The sequence below is a fragment of the Panthera uncia genome, assembly GCF_023721935.1.
Source record: "Panthera uncia isolate 11264 chromosome B3 unlocalized genomic scaffold, Puncia_PCG_1.0 HiC_scaffold_1, whole genome shotgun sequence".
Classification (NCBI taxonomy): Eukaryota; Metazoa; Chordata; class Mammalia; order Carnivora; family Felidae; genus Panthera; species Panthera uncia.
The window spans coordinates 36,543,696-36,558,905 of record NW_026057582.1 but is presented as its reverse complement, the minus strand read 5'-3'; the positions used below and the strand labels follow the sequence as shown (position 1 = coordinate 36,558,905).

Sequence of the window (15,210 nt, the reverse complement as noted above, 5' to 3'; positions counted from 1 at the left end):
TCTCACACTAATAAATGGCAAAGCTGGGGTTTGAAACCAAACAACTGACGCCCTAGAGTCTGTGATTTCAGCTGCCGCACTCCTATAACAAACTACCTACTGAGCTCATGTTCCAAATATACAGTTAGGATAAGCCTTCAGCTCTACCCGAGCATGCAGGTAAATGAATCAACCTAAACCAAAGCCAACATCTAAAAGTCCCCAGTGATCCTGGCAGTGTTTTTTTTGTAGAGCTTCGTTCTTGTTACACAGGTGTACTCACTTTGTAAACACTCACTGAGGCGAACATTTATGATTTCTGTATGTTTATTATACATGGATGACATTCTTTTAACTTCCACTCACTTGTATTGACTTCCACTCAGTCAATAACTGAATCCTGGTAAGATATCAACATATGTCAACAACAAAACCTGTACATGAACGTTCACAGCGGCATGATTCACAATAGCGCAAAGTGGAAACAACCCTAATGGCCATCAACTAATGCACGGATGAGCAAAATGTGCTACAATGGACTATTATTCAGCCCACAAAAAGGAATGAAGTACTGATACCACACGGAGGAGCCTCTGAAACATCATGCTAAGTGAAAGAAGCCAAACACACAGGCCACATACTGTAGGAGCAGGCAAATCCACAGAGACAGAAAGCAGAATGAAGAATGTCCGCTAAGGAGTATGGCGTTTCTTTGCGGGATGCTAAAACACGTTCTGTGATTATATAGCAGTCATGGATACACAACTTGGTGAATATACTAAACAACACTAAGTTGGAAACTTTTTTTTTTTTTTTAATTTTTTTTTTTCAACGTTTATTTTATTTTTGGGACAGAGAGAGACAGAGCATGAACGGGGGAGGGACAGAGAGAGAGGGAGACACAGAATCGGAAACAGGCTCCAGGCTCCGAGCCATCAGCCCAGAGCCCGACGCGGGGCTCGAACTCACGGACCGTGAGATCGTGACCTGGCTGAAGTCGGACGCTTAACCGACTGCGCCACCCAGGCGCCCCTGGAAACTTTTTTAAAAGGGTGGATTTTACGGTATGTGAATTATATTTCAATAAAGCTTTTCTTTTTCTTTCTTTTTTTTTTTTTTTTTAAATGACAGTGGGCAGGTTCCTCCAGCTGAAGAACAAACTTGAAGACTGGTTTGAATTTTACAGAGTTCCTCATACATTCATTATCATCACAATAAAACAAGACTCACAGTTTATACTAAAGTTGACTTTACAGCAAAACATCTCAAGAGCATACTGACAGTATACAAATGAACACAGACTACACTAATTATCAAAAAAGCTATCAAGACACACGTAAGCATGATTTCAGGTGATTAAGACATGAGGCTGACAGCAGAAGAATAACTCAGTGGGCAGTAATCAAATAAATTATCTGCTTTTGCTTGGTGCTTTTCGTTGAACAAAGACACAATTACAGACAAAGAATGGCCCTTCAAATAACGGCAGGAAGTACAAACTGAAGGAGAATCTTCAAAATTGGGCAGGGACAGAAATGCAATTTTTGGCTACACAATGTCATCCATCGATCTATCCGTCCACCTGTCTGTCCATTCAAAAATCAAGTACCTCAAATAAATATGTCTGCCTATTCAGAGCCAGCCACTGGGCAAGGTGCCAGAGATACAACGGTGAGCAAGACAGACACAATCAGCTTTCACAAAGCCAAGTCTAAATGAGCGATACCGGTGAACGGGCAGCATAAGTGGTTTAGGATGCTATATGAACACACAGCAGACAAATCCACTCTACTGGGGAGAAGTGGAGTGGTAGGGAAGGTTTCTGGAGGAAGTGACATCCAGACAGATCCATGAAGAAATGAGAAGGCTGAAGTGGAGGGAGAGCGTTCATGGCAGGCTCAACAGCACACACCTTCACCAGCAGCCCATCAGAATAGAAGCTGTTAAGACAACTGCCGTCTCTCTGCCCCGTCAGCCATGCAGTCCATCAACCAATCAATCAATGTCCGCACATGCCAAGAACTGTCCTTGTTACTGTGCACACACACACTAGTGAAAAACTTGGGAGCCCACAGGGAAAGCAATGAGCAAGTCGACTAAACACTTCCACAGGGAACACTCTAAGAAGGAAAGGTATGTGGCCCCATAAGCGAAAAGGTCCCAGGGGCCCAGTATCTCTTATCTACCACACACACAAAATGACATAAGATCTCTAACCTACTCATCCTACTCCTTGTTAATGGAAATAATTAACCTTTTAAGTTCTACTTTTTAATCTGGTTTCTATTTTTAGGTGTTATAAAAGGGTTTAGTGGGTAATTTGCAACCAACATAAGAGAAGGTTTGAGGGGTGTACTGTTAGCAAAACTTGAATCAACTATGCTTATGTACTATTAATCTTTAGAGTTTAATGAAAATATAATTAAGCAAAAATTATTTAACTTGTGTTTTCATTAGGCACTCAAAAAAACATGCATCACCAGGCATCTAACTTAAGTCATTTACAAAGCCACAAATAGTATCATCATATATGATGTCCTATGAGAAAGAAAGATAAATTACATTATATAAATTACTTTTTTGCAGAACTATAGAACACATTTTTGGTGAGTTCATGATATAAAAGACAAAAGAAAAAGTATAACAACACACAGGTCGAGAAAAGGAGGAGAGGGATAAGCTCTGCTTTCCAAAACAAAATGACACACTTGTGCTTAGTCATATAGACACGGCCCACAAAAAAGCAATGAGAAATCTCATCCAACATCTGCAAATGCCTAGTGAACTGCACTCCCTACAATATAGCAGGCAACTTGTTGTCAGAGAAAAGCTGGAGAGTTTCCAAGGTGACTACAGAGCAAAGATAGACCTGTCAACATGCTGACTCCTAGTTTACAAAGCCAGCTTTCCTGAAGCTCACAAACAGGGATGAACTGGGGAGTGATTTAGCCAAAGAACCCTCCTTTGAACCTAATCATAAATCTCCAGGGACATGAAAAGGGCAAAATGCAAAAGGCAGTTAGGGTCTCCCAATCAGACATGGGAGACTGAAACTCTCTCCTGAGTCCCCCCTAAGATTAGAATAAAAGAATAAAAACGGAAGAAACCCACGGGGCAAAGAGGAATGGAGAGCAGATGAGACAAATTTACACATTTTTCAAAGATGGAAAGTGGATGGCAAGGGGTAACTATCTTAGGTTTCCTCTTTCTCCACTCTGCTAAGTGTTTTTCCATCCTGCCAGCAAGGAAGGGAGCCAACAAGAAGCAAGCCAGTTCACACTAGAGAACCCTTAAAAGGCTTAAGAACTGAAGACACCAGATATATTTGATGGCAAGGGTGTGGAGAGCTAAAAACAGGAGGGCTGGTTGAAAGTTTGTCGAAAGAGTAACAAGACCTCCCAGATCATGTCCCAAGCAGTGGACTAAAGATTTACAATCAAAATCTGGAGAGAATAAGCACCCAAGTCTCTCATCTTCAAGACACTGTACACAGCTAAGTGAAAAATTTAAAAAAAAAAGGGGGGGGGGATTAAATAACAGTCAGCATGCTGAAGAATGAGACTTCTGCCGGTCCCTTTGCCTAAGCCCTCAAAATCCTGGATGAGGTAGGAGATAGGAAGGTCCCTTTTGAGGGACCTCAGCCTCAGCCTCTTGACAGCCTCAAGAGGAAACACCTGTTGATACAGATATTTGAGGGTTTGTCATTGAAAGAGCAAGGTCTCTGCCCAATGTGCTAAGTGTCTCCCATTTGTGTGCATGCATGCACACACGCGTGCTCACACACACACGCGCGCTCTAAGAAGGCTCTTTGATGGTTCTAAGAAGCCTCTCTGATGACTAACATGTAACTATGAAGCCAAGGATCACCAGCATTCTAACACAAAAGAGACCAAAACAAACAATCATAAAGACATCAGAGGAAAAAGCCACAATGCAAGCACAGAAACAAACCAAAAAAACAAAAACAAAAAAACCCTGCAAAAAAGAACTTATCCCCAGAAATAAACAAACCTATTGGATCCCTGAAACAAAACAGAGCAACTACAGATGGATATTCAGAAAATAAAAAGAACTTCTGGAAATTCAAGATGTAACAGAAATAAAACTTTCAGAAGAACTGGAACATTACAATGAGCAAATCTATCCTGAAAGTATAGAAGAAGATAGTATATAGAAGAAAGAAGGTAACTAGAGGATCCATCTGGAAGGTCCAACACATTCCAAACAGGCACAGAGAACAGACACACAGACACAAAAACAAAGCACATGAAATTATCTAAGAAAGAATTCAATGCAATTTTCCAGAAAAAGGGGACATGAGTTTCGATAGAGCTAAGGGCCAGTATGTTCTCTGCACAATTAATAAACAAAGACCTACAGCAAAGCACATCAGTTTGAATTATGTGGACACTGGGGACAAAGAAAAGGTCTCAAAAGCGGAGAGAGAAAATAGGTCACTATAAAGGATAAGGAGTCCCAGTTGGCGCAGGCCTTCTCAATACCAATACTGGAAGTAGAAGACAATCTAGAACTCCCTAAAACATCTGAGAGAATATGAGTTCTAACCCATAAAGCTATCCCTAGCCAAAATGTCAATCAAGTGTGTGGGTAGAATAAAGACATGTTCAGAGAAGCAGGTCTTGAAAACTTACAACCCATTCATACCTTCTTAGGAAGCATCTAGAAGATGTATTCTGCCAAAATCAAAGAGAGGGAGATAAGCAAGCAAAGAGTGCAGAAGCAGAGTGCAGAAGAGTGGCAAAGGGAAACCCCCGGATAACTACGGTGGACACAGCCTAGAGGAAGCCACCAGTGCCAACCAGAGCAAGATGCCCAGAGCTCCAGCTCTGGGAAGGAGACCTTCAGAGAAAACAATGGAACTACAGACTAGCCAATGTGTGGGCCAGACTGAGAAAAGCTGTACATTGCACTCAGAGAAGAACGGAGGGATGAACTAGTAACCAATACCCAGAAAACCAAGCATGTGAAAAATATGGCAACTATTAATTCCAGGGGGTTAAAAAAAATAAAAATAAAATAAAGCTCTACAGGAGAAGAAACGCAATTATAGCATAACATGTGCCTTGGCTGAGAACAACACGTACACTAATGCAAACACTACAATTTCATTAAATTTTGTGACACATCTACATTGTTGAGATATAAAGGAAGAGATAGAGAGGGAGACATATAAAGATATACAGTATGAAAAATTTAAAAAATCAAGGAACAGCACCATTAAGAATGCAATTTAGAGAAATGGAAATCATACAAGGAAATACACGTAAGGAAACTGCTAGAAGACTTGAACATGGTCACCTCTAGGGATTGAGACTCTGGGTTGGGGAAGGATGAGTTAGAAGAGTGTTATTTTTCTTTATAAATCATATAAATACATTTGAATTACTTAATAGGCATTACTTTGTTAATTAAAACTATTTTTCAAAACTAAGGGCAAAAGGTTTGAAACAAAACGTCCAACTGCCCTCTACTAGGATAAAGAAGCAACTACCCTGCCCTCCATTCCATGTAAAGAAATATTAAATGTAAAGAATATCAGAAATGCTCAAGTGAACAATCAATGAAATTGGTATTCTAAATGTTTTCATCCAAATTACAATCAGGTCTCCAAATTTCTGGCTTTGCTTTTAACTTTAGCTATTCTACAACCTGAAAAATGATATCTCCTGAACACCTTTACCGTGACCAGGTAATGCACGCAGAGAAAACAGCCCAGAACCAAGCAACGAGAGCCAACAGCAGCCTGACTCCAATGAATGAGAACAACTCAAGAGGACCAACGTATGAAATGAGCTCATCTGGGGGCACCACTGAAAGCACGGTGGGGACAAGGGGTGGAAAGGCTGCACGCTGTAAGCGTCTAGCAATTCTGACTTCAAGACTCTGATGGAAACTCAGTATAAAGATTTCAAAGGTGGAAGCCACACAAACACGAACAGCTCTGCCAAGTCATATGCTTTTATTTTCTTCCTCATTTCTATTCTTCCCACATACTAGAGAAGTCCATTGTTTTCTCCCTCAACAAAACCTTGCAATTTAAAATCTTAAGACAATCAATTTGGTCAGCATTTCAAGAAAGAGCTGTTACTCTACATAATGATGCAGGCAGGGACTAGCCACATAATTTGTGGAGCCCAATGCAAAATGAGAATGTGGGGCTCCTTGTTCAAAAACTAGTAGGAATTTCTGGGGCGCCTGGGTGGCTCAGTGGGCTAAGCAACCGACTTCGGTTCAGGTCATGATCTCGCGTCTCGTGAGTTCGAGCCCAGTGTCGGGGCACTGTGCTGACAGTTCAGAGCCAGGAGCCTTCTTCAGATTCTCTCTGCCCCTCCCTGCTCACGCTGTCCCTTGCTGTCTCTCTGTCTCGGTCTCTCTCTCTCTCTCTCTCTCTCTCAAAAATAGAAATTAAACATTAAAAAAAATTAAAAACCATTAAGAATTTCAAGACCACAGGGGCGCGTGGGTGGCGCAGTCGGTTAAGCGTCCGACTTCAGCCAGGTCACGATCTCGCGGTCCGTGAGTTCGAGCCCCGCGTCGGGCTCTGGGCTGATGGCTCGGAGCCTGGAGCCTGTTTCCGATTCTGTGTCTCCCTCTCTCTCTGCCCCTCCCCCATTCATGCTCTGTCTCTCTCTGTCCCAAAAATAAATAAAAAACGTTGAAAAAAAAAAATTTTAAAAAAGAATTTCAAGACCACAATGGCAAAGCATTAAACCAAGAGCAGGGCCCTTCTCAGCCTGGGGCCCGTGTCATCGCCCAAGCTGCGCAACCAGAAAGCTGGCTCTGAATGCAGGAGTCCGGGCAGGAAAGCCCTTTCCCAAGGTTCTTAAGTTACAGGTTGCACTGGAGGGGATGAGGTGAAGAGGTAGTTTACCGTTCATTGGTAATGGCTACCCGATAAAATTCCTGATAGAAATAAATTCTCTAAAGCTTTATAAGCTACAGCCTCTGAGAGAGAATGTAAACATTTTGGCATATTCAAGGAACTTGTTTGGAAAATAGCTCTTTGTATCAGAGCTGACGTTCAAGGCCTCATGAAATTTATTTCAGTTTAAAACTTAAAAGTTTTTAACAGGTTGCTGTGTGTCATGTCCAATTTGTCTTGAGTTTTTAAAACACAATAACGAAACGTCACTTTTAAGGACAGGGTAAATTATTTGCATAATTTGCATGGTAATTATCGCACCTTTCAGCTTAAATATAACTGCAAATGTGAAATACAAATTACTAAGTCGCAATCTCCAGCAGTACATATGTTTACGGGGACACTTGAACAGTATGTCTCTTAGCAACCACTGACTGCTTTTCAGATTTGCAGAGTGGTTGAAAGCAGTCTTTAGAAATATGCTACTAAACTCTTGCCATGATAATACACCCAACGAAATAATTCAAGGTTTGGCAACTCATTTTTTGATCGGGTGGGGGAAGGAGAGATCATAAAGAAACCACTTTCCCAACTGTCCTAACACAGATGAAAATTATCTTTATTGGGAATAGACACGTGTGTTCCATAAGCCAAAGTCAGCCTGCACACCTGTAGCTATACAAGGCAGTTGCTAAGTCTAAAATCAACATGACCATAGACACAAGTGTACTATGCAATCAAGTGACTCTCTAGATAAATCTGACAGCTTTCTTTTATAAAGACTTAGATTAAGTATATAAGAAACGCTAACGGTTACGTAAATCTAGATTTAATAAAAATTACAGTGAAATTTAAGCAAGCCACTCAGTCGTACCATTCTTAAATAAAAAACAGCAAACCCTTCAAAGGTACAAGTTACAGACAGTTCTGTCTGGCCCGTACAAAAATCTGGATTTCCGGGTTCTCTTGACCTCTTGAGGCCACTGCTGTCTCCATCGCTCCTTCCTGTCACACTCAGACTACTTCATTCCATACCACTTGTCTGGCCTCAATAAATACTCGGATGTCCTATCTTTGCTTCTCACCTATTTTTTTTTTTAAGTTTATATATTTGTTTTGAGAGAGAGAGAGAGAGAGAGAGCATGAGGAGGAGAAGGGAAGAGACAGAGAGAGAGAGAGAGAGAGAGAGAGAGAGAGAGAGAGAGAATATCTCAAGCAAGCTCCACGCTATCAGCACAGAACCCAATGTGGGGCTTGATCTCATACACCTTGAGATCACGACCTGAGCCGAAATCAAGAGTCAGATGCCTAACCGACTGAGCCACCCAGGCACCTCTGCTTCTTCTCACCTATTAAAAGTCTATGCTCCTGGCACTAATACACATTCACTTCTAACACTGGAAGAAATCAGTTGGTGAAATGAATCCAAGGACAGGAGAGACCACATTTAACACCTGAAAAAAATCTCAATAGCCAGAGTCCAAAGGGTTGCTTTTTTTTTTTTTTTTTTTTTTTGGCTTTTATAAAGGTAAAAGTCGAATTTCAAAAAAAAAATCGTAACATGGGGGTTAAGATGTTGACAGACAAATACCATGTGACTTCACAGACTGAGGCTATTCTAGAAAATATGATGAAAGAAGATTCTTAGTGTTGTCAGGAACTGTTCTAAGTGCCTATGCATGTATTCACTTAATCTCTACAACAACCTCTCAACAAAACTACGATTATGCTGTGGATATTTTGCATCTACTTTCCAGATGAGGAAACGGAGGCAACACAGTTATATAACTTGCCCAAGGTCATGCACTAAAAAATGGCAGAGCCTGAATTCAAACCAGTCTATCCACTTCACCTCTAATCTATACTGCTTCCTGATGAGGAAGAAAAATTAGTAGTGTTGAGAAAGGTTCTTGGGGCAACACTGGAAGTTTTCCACTGAGCGTCAGATTTTAAAAAGACACATACAAGTGATGAAAACAAATGTTAAGTATAAATGAATGGTGTACTCTTACAAAAACAGTCTTACGAAGGCTAATGCACAGAGTCAGCTGAGGTTGATGAAAAATGCAACGCAACAAAGTGAGACTTAGTAAATAACTTATTTATAATTTTATTAAATAAAATTTAAAAATTACTAACGTAATTATAATCACCGCTGATAACACACATGTTCATTTTTTAAATGTAAAAAATAGAGAAATACAAAAAATCAGAAAGTAACGTTCTTCACACTTAGTCACATTCTACCAGACAATTAATAAGTTTGCCTTCCAAAACTTTTAGTGCATATACAAATATTCCTTTTCCCTAAAATACGAGACTCAAATTCAAAAACATCATACTGTTCCATAATATGCATGTTTCACTTCAAAACAGATCGTGTGTAGCTCTATCTCATTCTTTCTACAAAATGATGAATATCCCATTATATGAATGTCCACAGTCTATTCAACCAACACCCTACTGAGGAACATTTAAACTGTTTCCAATTTATATTAACAATGATGCATTCCCCATGCTTGTACATATATCTTTGTGTACACACCTGACTATTTCTCATGGAATTGCTCAGTGGATAAAATTTAAGCCAACAGAATCCTCCCAGCTTTCCTCTCCGGAGGATTTTACCAATTCACTGGTACATTATTTATGGTTTATGTTTTCCACTCAAGCCTCTGCTAAGTTCCAGTCTCCTGTACCCATGCCACACTGTTTTAATTCATGTGCCTTTATAGTTTTAATATAGTACATTCATGGTTATGAATAAATATCTAATAGGCAAAGGATCTTTAGTTTTCTATTTCAAAAATTTATTTCATGAACTTTGAAATTTTCAAATAAACTACTAAAAAAAATTTTTTTTTTTATTCTTTATTTATTTCTGAGAGACAGCAAGACAGAGTGCGAGTGGGGGAGGAACAGAGAGAGAGGGAGACACAGAATCCGAAGCGGGATCCAGGCTCTGGGCTGTCAGCGCAGAGCCCGATGCGGGGCCTGAACTCACGAACCACAAGATCATGACCTGAGCCAAAGTCGGACACTTAACTGACTGAGCCACCCAGGCACCCCTGAAATTGTAATTAGAATTGCACTAAATGTATAAATTAACTTGGAGATTCTATGGATATCCTTATGATGGCAAGTTTCCCATCTAGGAATATGTCATTTGTTCAAGGCTTCTTTGCAAAAATTTCTTATAAGTTTTACATAAACTTAAAAAAAAAAAAAGTTTATTTATTTTGAACAAGAGTGAGCATGCACACCACTTGTGAACAAGTGGGGGAGGGGGAGGGGGGAGAGAGAGACAGAGAGAGAGAGAGGGAGGGAGGGAGGGAGAGAGAATCCCAAACAGGCTCCTTGCAATCAGTGCAGAGCCCAACACGGAGCTTGATCTTGTGAACTGTGAGATCACGATCTGAACTGAAATTAAGAGTTGGATACTTAACCAACTGAGCCCCCCAGGCGCTGCTCACATAAACTTTTAAATTTCATTTCGAAAGGTGGAGATTTTATTTATTTATTTATTTATTTATTTATTTATTTATTTATTTAAAGTAGGCTTCACACCCAGAACAGAGCCCAATGCACGGCTTGATCTCGTGAACTGTGAGATCGAAACCATAGTTGAGATCAAGAGTCAGATGCTTAACTGACCAAGCCACCCAGGTGCCCCAAAAGGTGGAGGTTTTAAAATTAATATTGGAATAAAAAAAATAAGACTACTAATGTGGGTAAACAATATAATATGAGGGGGGTGTAAAAAGAGGAATTAGTATTTAATGAGCAAGACAGACTACTAATGTGGGTAAACAATATATGAGGCAGTATAAAAAGAGGAATTAGTATTTAATGAGCGACTACTATAATCCATGCATGATTATCTGCAGTTTTTACAAGTCATACCATTTTATCATCATAACAAGCCTACTTGTTATAATTTGTTGTAAGAGAGGTCCACATTATAGCCATTTAGAGAAGAAAACACTGAGGTTCAGAACAGTAAAAAAAAAATCTGCCCGAGTTTTCTTTTTTTTTTTTTTTAAATTTTTTTTTTTTAACTTTTTATTTATTTTTGAGACAGAGAGAGACAGAGCATGAACAGGGGAGGGGCAGAGAGAGAGGGAGACACAGAATGGGAAGCAGGCTCCAGGCTCTGAGCCGTCAGCCCAGAGCCCGACGCGGGGCTCGAACCCACGGACCGCGAGATCATGACCTGAGCTGAAGTCGGACACTCAACCGACTGAGCCACCCAGGCGCCCCTCTGCCCGAGTTTTCCAGTACATGCTTACAATTGAAGGGAGGGAGCCTGTATTTGTATCCATAGTGCCAACTCAATCAAGCATATGTAACAATTGTCAGTTTGGGTATACATCCTATGTACTTAAATCTCATTTTTTCTGTTACCTCACGTTGCAAATGAGGAGACTCAAGCTTGGATAGCAAGTGTATTAACTGGCTGAAGACCACACTGTCAAGTAAGGCAGAAAAGCCCATTTTAATGCAGTTCCTTCTTACCCCACGGTGCATATTTTAGCCCAATAATCTACTACTTAGAGTACACAGGGGAGTCAGGATGCAAATACACAGCTTGCTAACTTTCTTTCCACTACCTTATGTTAAAATAGCTCAATTCTTAATTTTGCTTTTGTCTTTACTGACAGGAGAAACAAGAATCAAAATAGACTGTGAAGAATACAGCTAGCTGCTATAGAAAATAGGTTGAAATCTCATGGCCAGGATACATTATGCCTAACTCAATAAAAAAGTTTTAAGTTGAGATGACCAAAAATTCCTTCTGAGATCCTTTGAGAATCTACAGAGAATAAAATATCTGCTCCAAGAAAAGGAATGCGGTAAATGTCATCCTGATTTGCAAAAGGGAAAGGTAGGAGGGTTCCCGTGTCATAAGAAAACCAGGCTTAGGTACAAAACACGCCAGGACTAGGTGGCGCCACGGGAGGCTGTGGGGAGAGAAACAAGGAGGGGGAAGAGGGGGTGTAAATAACGAATGAGCGAACTACATGGTACACAAATGAAGGAGCTGCCAGCTCCAGGATACTTGAGGCATGGCGGCGGGAGGAAAAGGAGGGTGTGTAGGGGCAGGGCGTAATCTCAGCACGATGCCTTAAGCTCCAAAAGGCCAAGCAGGTCCCAAGTCAGAAACAAACAACCCAGGAAGGGAGCTCAGGAGAATCACACTGGGGACGGAGACCCCACTCCTGCAAGGTGCTAGGATCCCAGGTAAGTCATCAGCAGACTAAGGGGTATGAAAAGAGGCAGGAGGCCAGCTTTACAGGTTAGCAACAAGAACGAACGGGTGTTCTGGAAAATGGCAGCTAATTGGCACCCAGAGCTTATCCCCAACATGACAGTTAATGCTCTGCTTAGTCATAGGATTACATTCAAGCACCACTCGGTGGTGTTATTGATTTTGCCAACACTCTGCCTGTCCCTTTCCTGACTGATTCAGGAACTGCGGTGAGCCCTCATGTGAAGGTTGAGTTCATCAACAGACCCAGCAGAGGGAAGGTAAAGGAGGCAAAGGTTGTAGAAATGAGGCAAGGACTGAAAACAAAGCATTAGTACATGGACTTCACTATGTATACTCAGTTTCTCGTCTCTGCAAAAACTCAGGAGACAGATGATCAATCGCATGGTTTGTTAAATACTGAGGGTATCATTACCAATAAGGAGCAGGAGCCCCTAGAAGTTCACTAATGTCCCATGGCAGATGAATGGCATTCCTTTTTATGATAAAGTCTCATGGCCCATAAATGAGGGGGATGCTGTAAGCACACAGTCCTGGCTTTTACTCTGGCATCTGACAAAGTCTCTACACTCTCCTTATGAACAAAATTTAAAATGAAAGAAGGATGATGACATTCTAGAGTAAATTTCTAACGGGTTTAAGGATGGAATTCAAAGACTGTTGATTAATGAATCTGTGCTAAATAAAGGGAAGTCGCTAAAGGCATGCCAAAGGCCTCTATCATCAGTGCTGGCTGTTTTAACAACTTCTTCAGTCAATGACCTGAGATGAAGCCAATAGCTACTAGCACAGTTAAGAAAGTCGCAGATGTGATCGAGATGGAAGGCACGATGAATGCGGTGGATGACAGGCTCAAGATACAGAAAGACTTCAAAAGTCTGGGGAGAAATGATATTCTGCAGAAATACGTGTCAAATCCTACAGCAAATTGTACAACGAACGAGAACAAGAGAAAACATGGCTTTACATTATGCATAAAGCTAAATTAGAAATCAGTTAAAGACCACAAGTTAACACAACTTATGTTAACACAAGTTAACAGTGCCATGGAACAGCAGGAAGAGCTAATGAGACTTCTTCCCCTTTAAGAAACCTGGCGCCCGCGGAGAACCCAATTCTAAGCTGTGCTGGACTGACAAGGCTCAGGGCACTAAGTCCTGACAGAGACAGAAGCCTTCAAAAACTGACAAATGAGACAGGGTCCACAGAACTAAAGACAAAGTCTAGAACAGAGAACATACTGACAGTGGCTCAGCTGGATCCAGAAGGCGGATGGGCACAGTTCATCCTGAGCAGGAGTTTAGAACTATGAGAAAACTTCACAAATAATCTGGATTTCTGTTTCTCTTGAGGGAAGAAAAGAAAAAAAAAAAGTCTACCAATAACTGAAAGAAGAGGGGTAGCCAAAGCTCCCTTTAGTAGAACTCTGTCTACCTCCTATTATCTGACACCTGGCCACCATAGTTATTATAAATGAGCCTAGAAGCATTTGAGTTGCAACTGCTGTTCTAGGGAAAAAGAGCCAAGAGGTAAACACAAACGCTGTGGTCTAAGACCTGAACTGTTGTGTCTGAGCCAGTGAGTACTAAAGGACTATTCTGGGGAAATAAGGCCAGAGGGTACACGGTATAGGGAGGGTCAATAAAAAAAGAACTTTCTAACAAAACCAGAATAATCTGCCCAAGTATATGGTCCTCCTTCACTAAAAAAGAATAAATGGGAGTCACCCCTTTTCAGGGTCCCAAAGGAGACTAATTCACTGGGTGAAGAACTAGAACAGACATGCAAAACATCCCTTCAAGTCTGGGTTTCTCTGATGTTTTAATCTAATGAGCTTCATTATCATCAGTACCCATCTACCATGAAGAACACACTGAGTTGGGCCATGCAAGCTTTTGGTGTACTATTTCCATGGGCTTCACTATCTGATCCTCTTGGGTACTTTAACTTACCATAAACATAGGGAAACCTTAATATTTCGTTAGTGTTGACAAGTGAGGACTACTCCTGCCCTGCAGTCATTCCAAGTTATAGTGAGGGGAATCACAAGGAGGCATCATGGCATAATGGACAGAAAACCAGAACAGGAAACTGCCTGGGGAAACTTGATAATCTTCCAAACCTCAGTGTATTTCATCTGTAAAATGGGACTAAAATTTAGCTGTGTCTATTCTATACTGTTGTACAGACTAAATTAAACGATGCACGTAAAGATGCTCTGACAATTGTACAGTGCTATATAAATGCAAGGACCTTCCAGTACAAAAACACCACAGACTGATTACGTGTTGCTTTTTTGTCTCAAATGCATTTTGCTTCCTTGGTAGAAGAATCTGGATCAGTCTACCTATCTGCCCAACCAATGAATGCTCCATGTATCCACCTATTTACCTACCTCTCCATCTCTAACTCAAACCTCACTTTTCCAAAGCCTCTCAACCCAATATATCCAGAATTCTAAATGTATTAATTTAATTAAGGAGGAGAAATCAGGTCATCACAAAGGTGATCAACCTTTCTCCAGGAAAGGCACAGAAGATCAACTGCTTGCTAAAATAATGTTTTCAATTTTAAATTCTGCTTACTGGCTCACTAGGAGATAGATACTAATTCTTTTTTTCCCTGGTGCTCATTAATCGTTGAGAAAGGAGCTACACCAGTCCATACACCAGTTGGCTCAAGTACCCATTTTTAGAGAGGAATGTCAACAACAGGAGCAAGAACACGTTACCTAAAAATTCAGTGTCATGAACATTGCCGAGTCCCACGTAAGAAGGAAGATGTGATCTATAGTTATAAAATGTAAAGTGGCAAGTCAGGAAGAATACATACCCTGAGAAGTTCCAAACAGACAGGTGAGAGTTAATCCCTTTATGGGAATTTTAAATTGTCAGGCTGTGCTATTTCCTACTGCGAAAGCTCACCAGTATCTGACTTTCATTATTTATTGAAGGTTATTTCTGCTCTAGGCCATGCTTATTCACTTTTAACAGACCTAAGCAATGGTTCTTTAAGAATCCTTATGCAAATAGGAGTTTTCAAGCTACATAAAGTTTCACACAAACCAGAGTTATATTCA

The 15,210-nt window shown here is 40.7% G+C and overlaps 1 protein-coding gene across 1 annotated transcript in view; it reads right to left on the bottom strand.

Annotated features, from left to right (window-relative positions):
• The window catches only part of PPP2R5E (protein phosphatase 2 regulatory subunit B'epsilon), a 108,083-nt gene that overhangs the window by 20,223 nt on the left and 72,650 nt on the right, over positions 1-15,210 (bottom strand). The window lies entirely within an intron of this gene.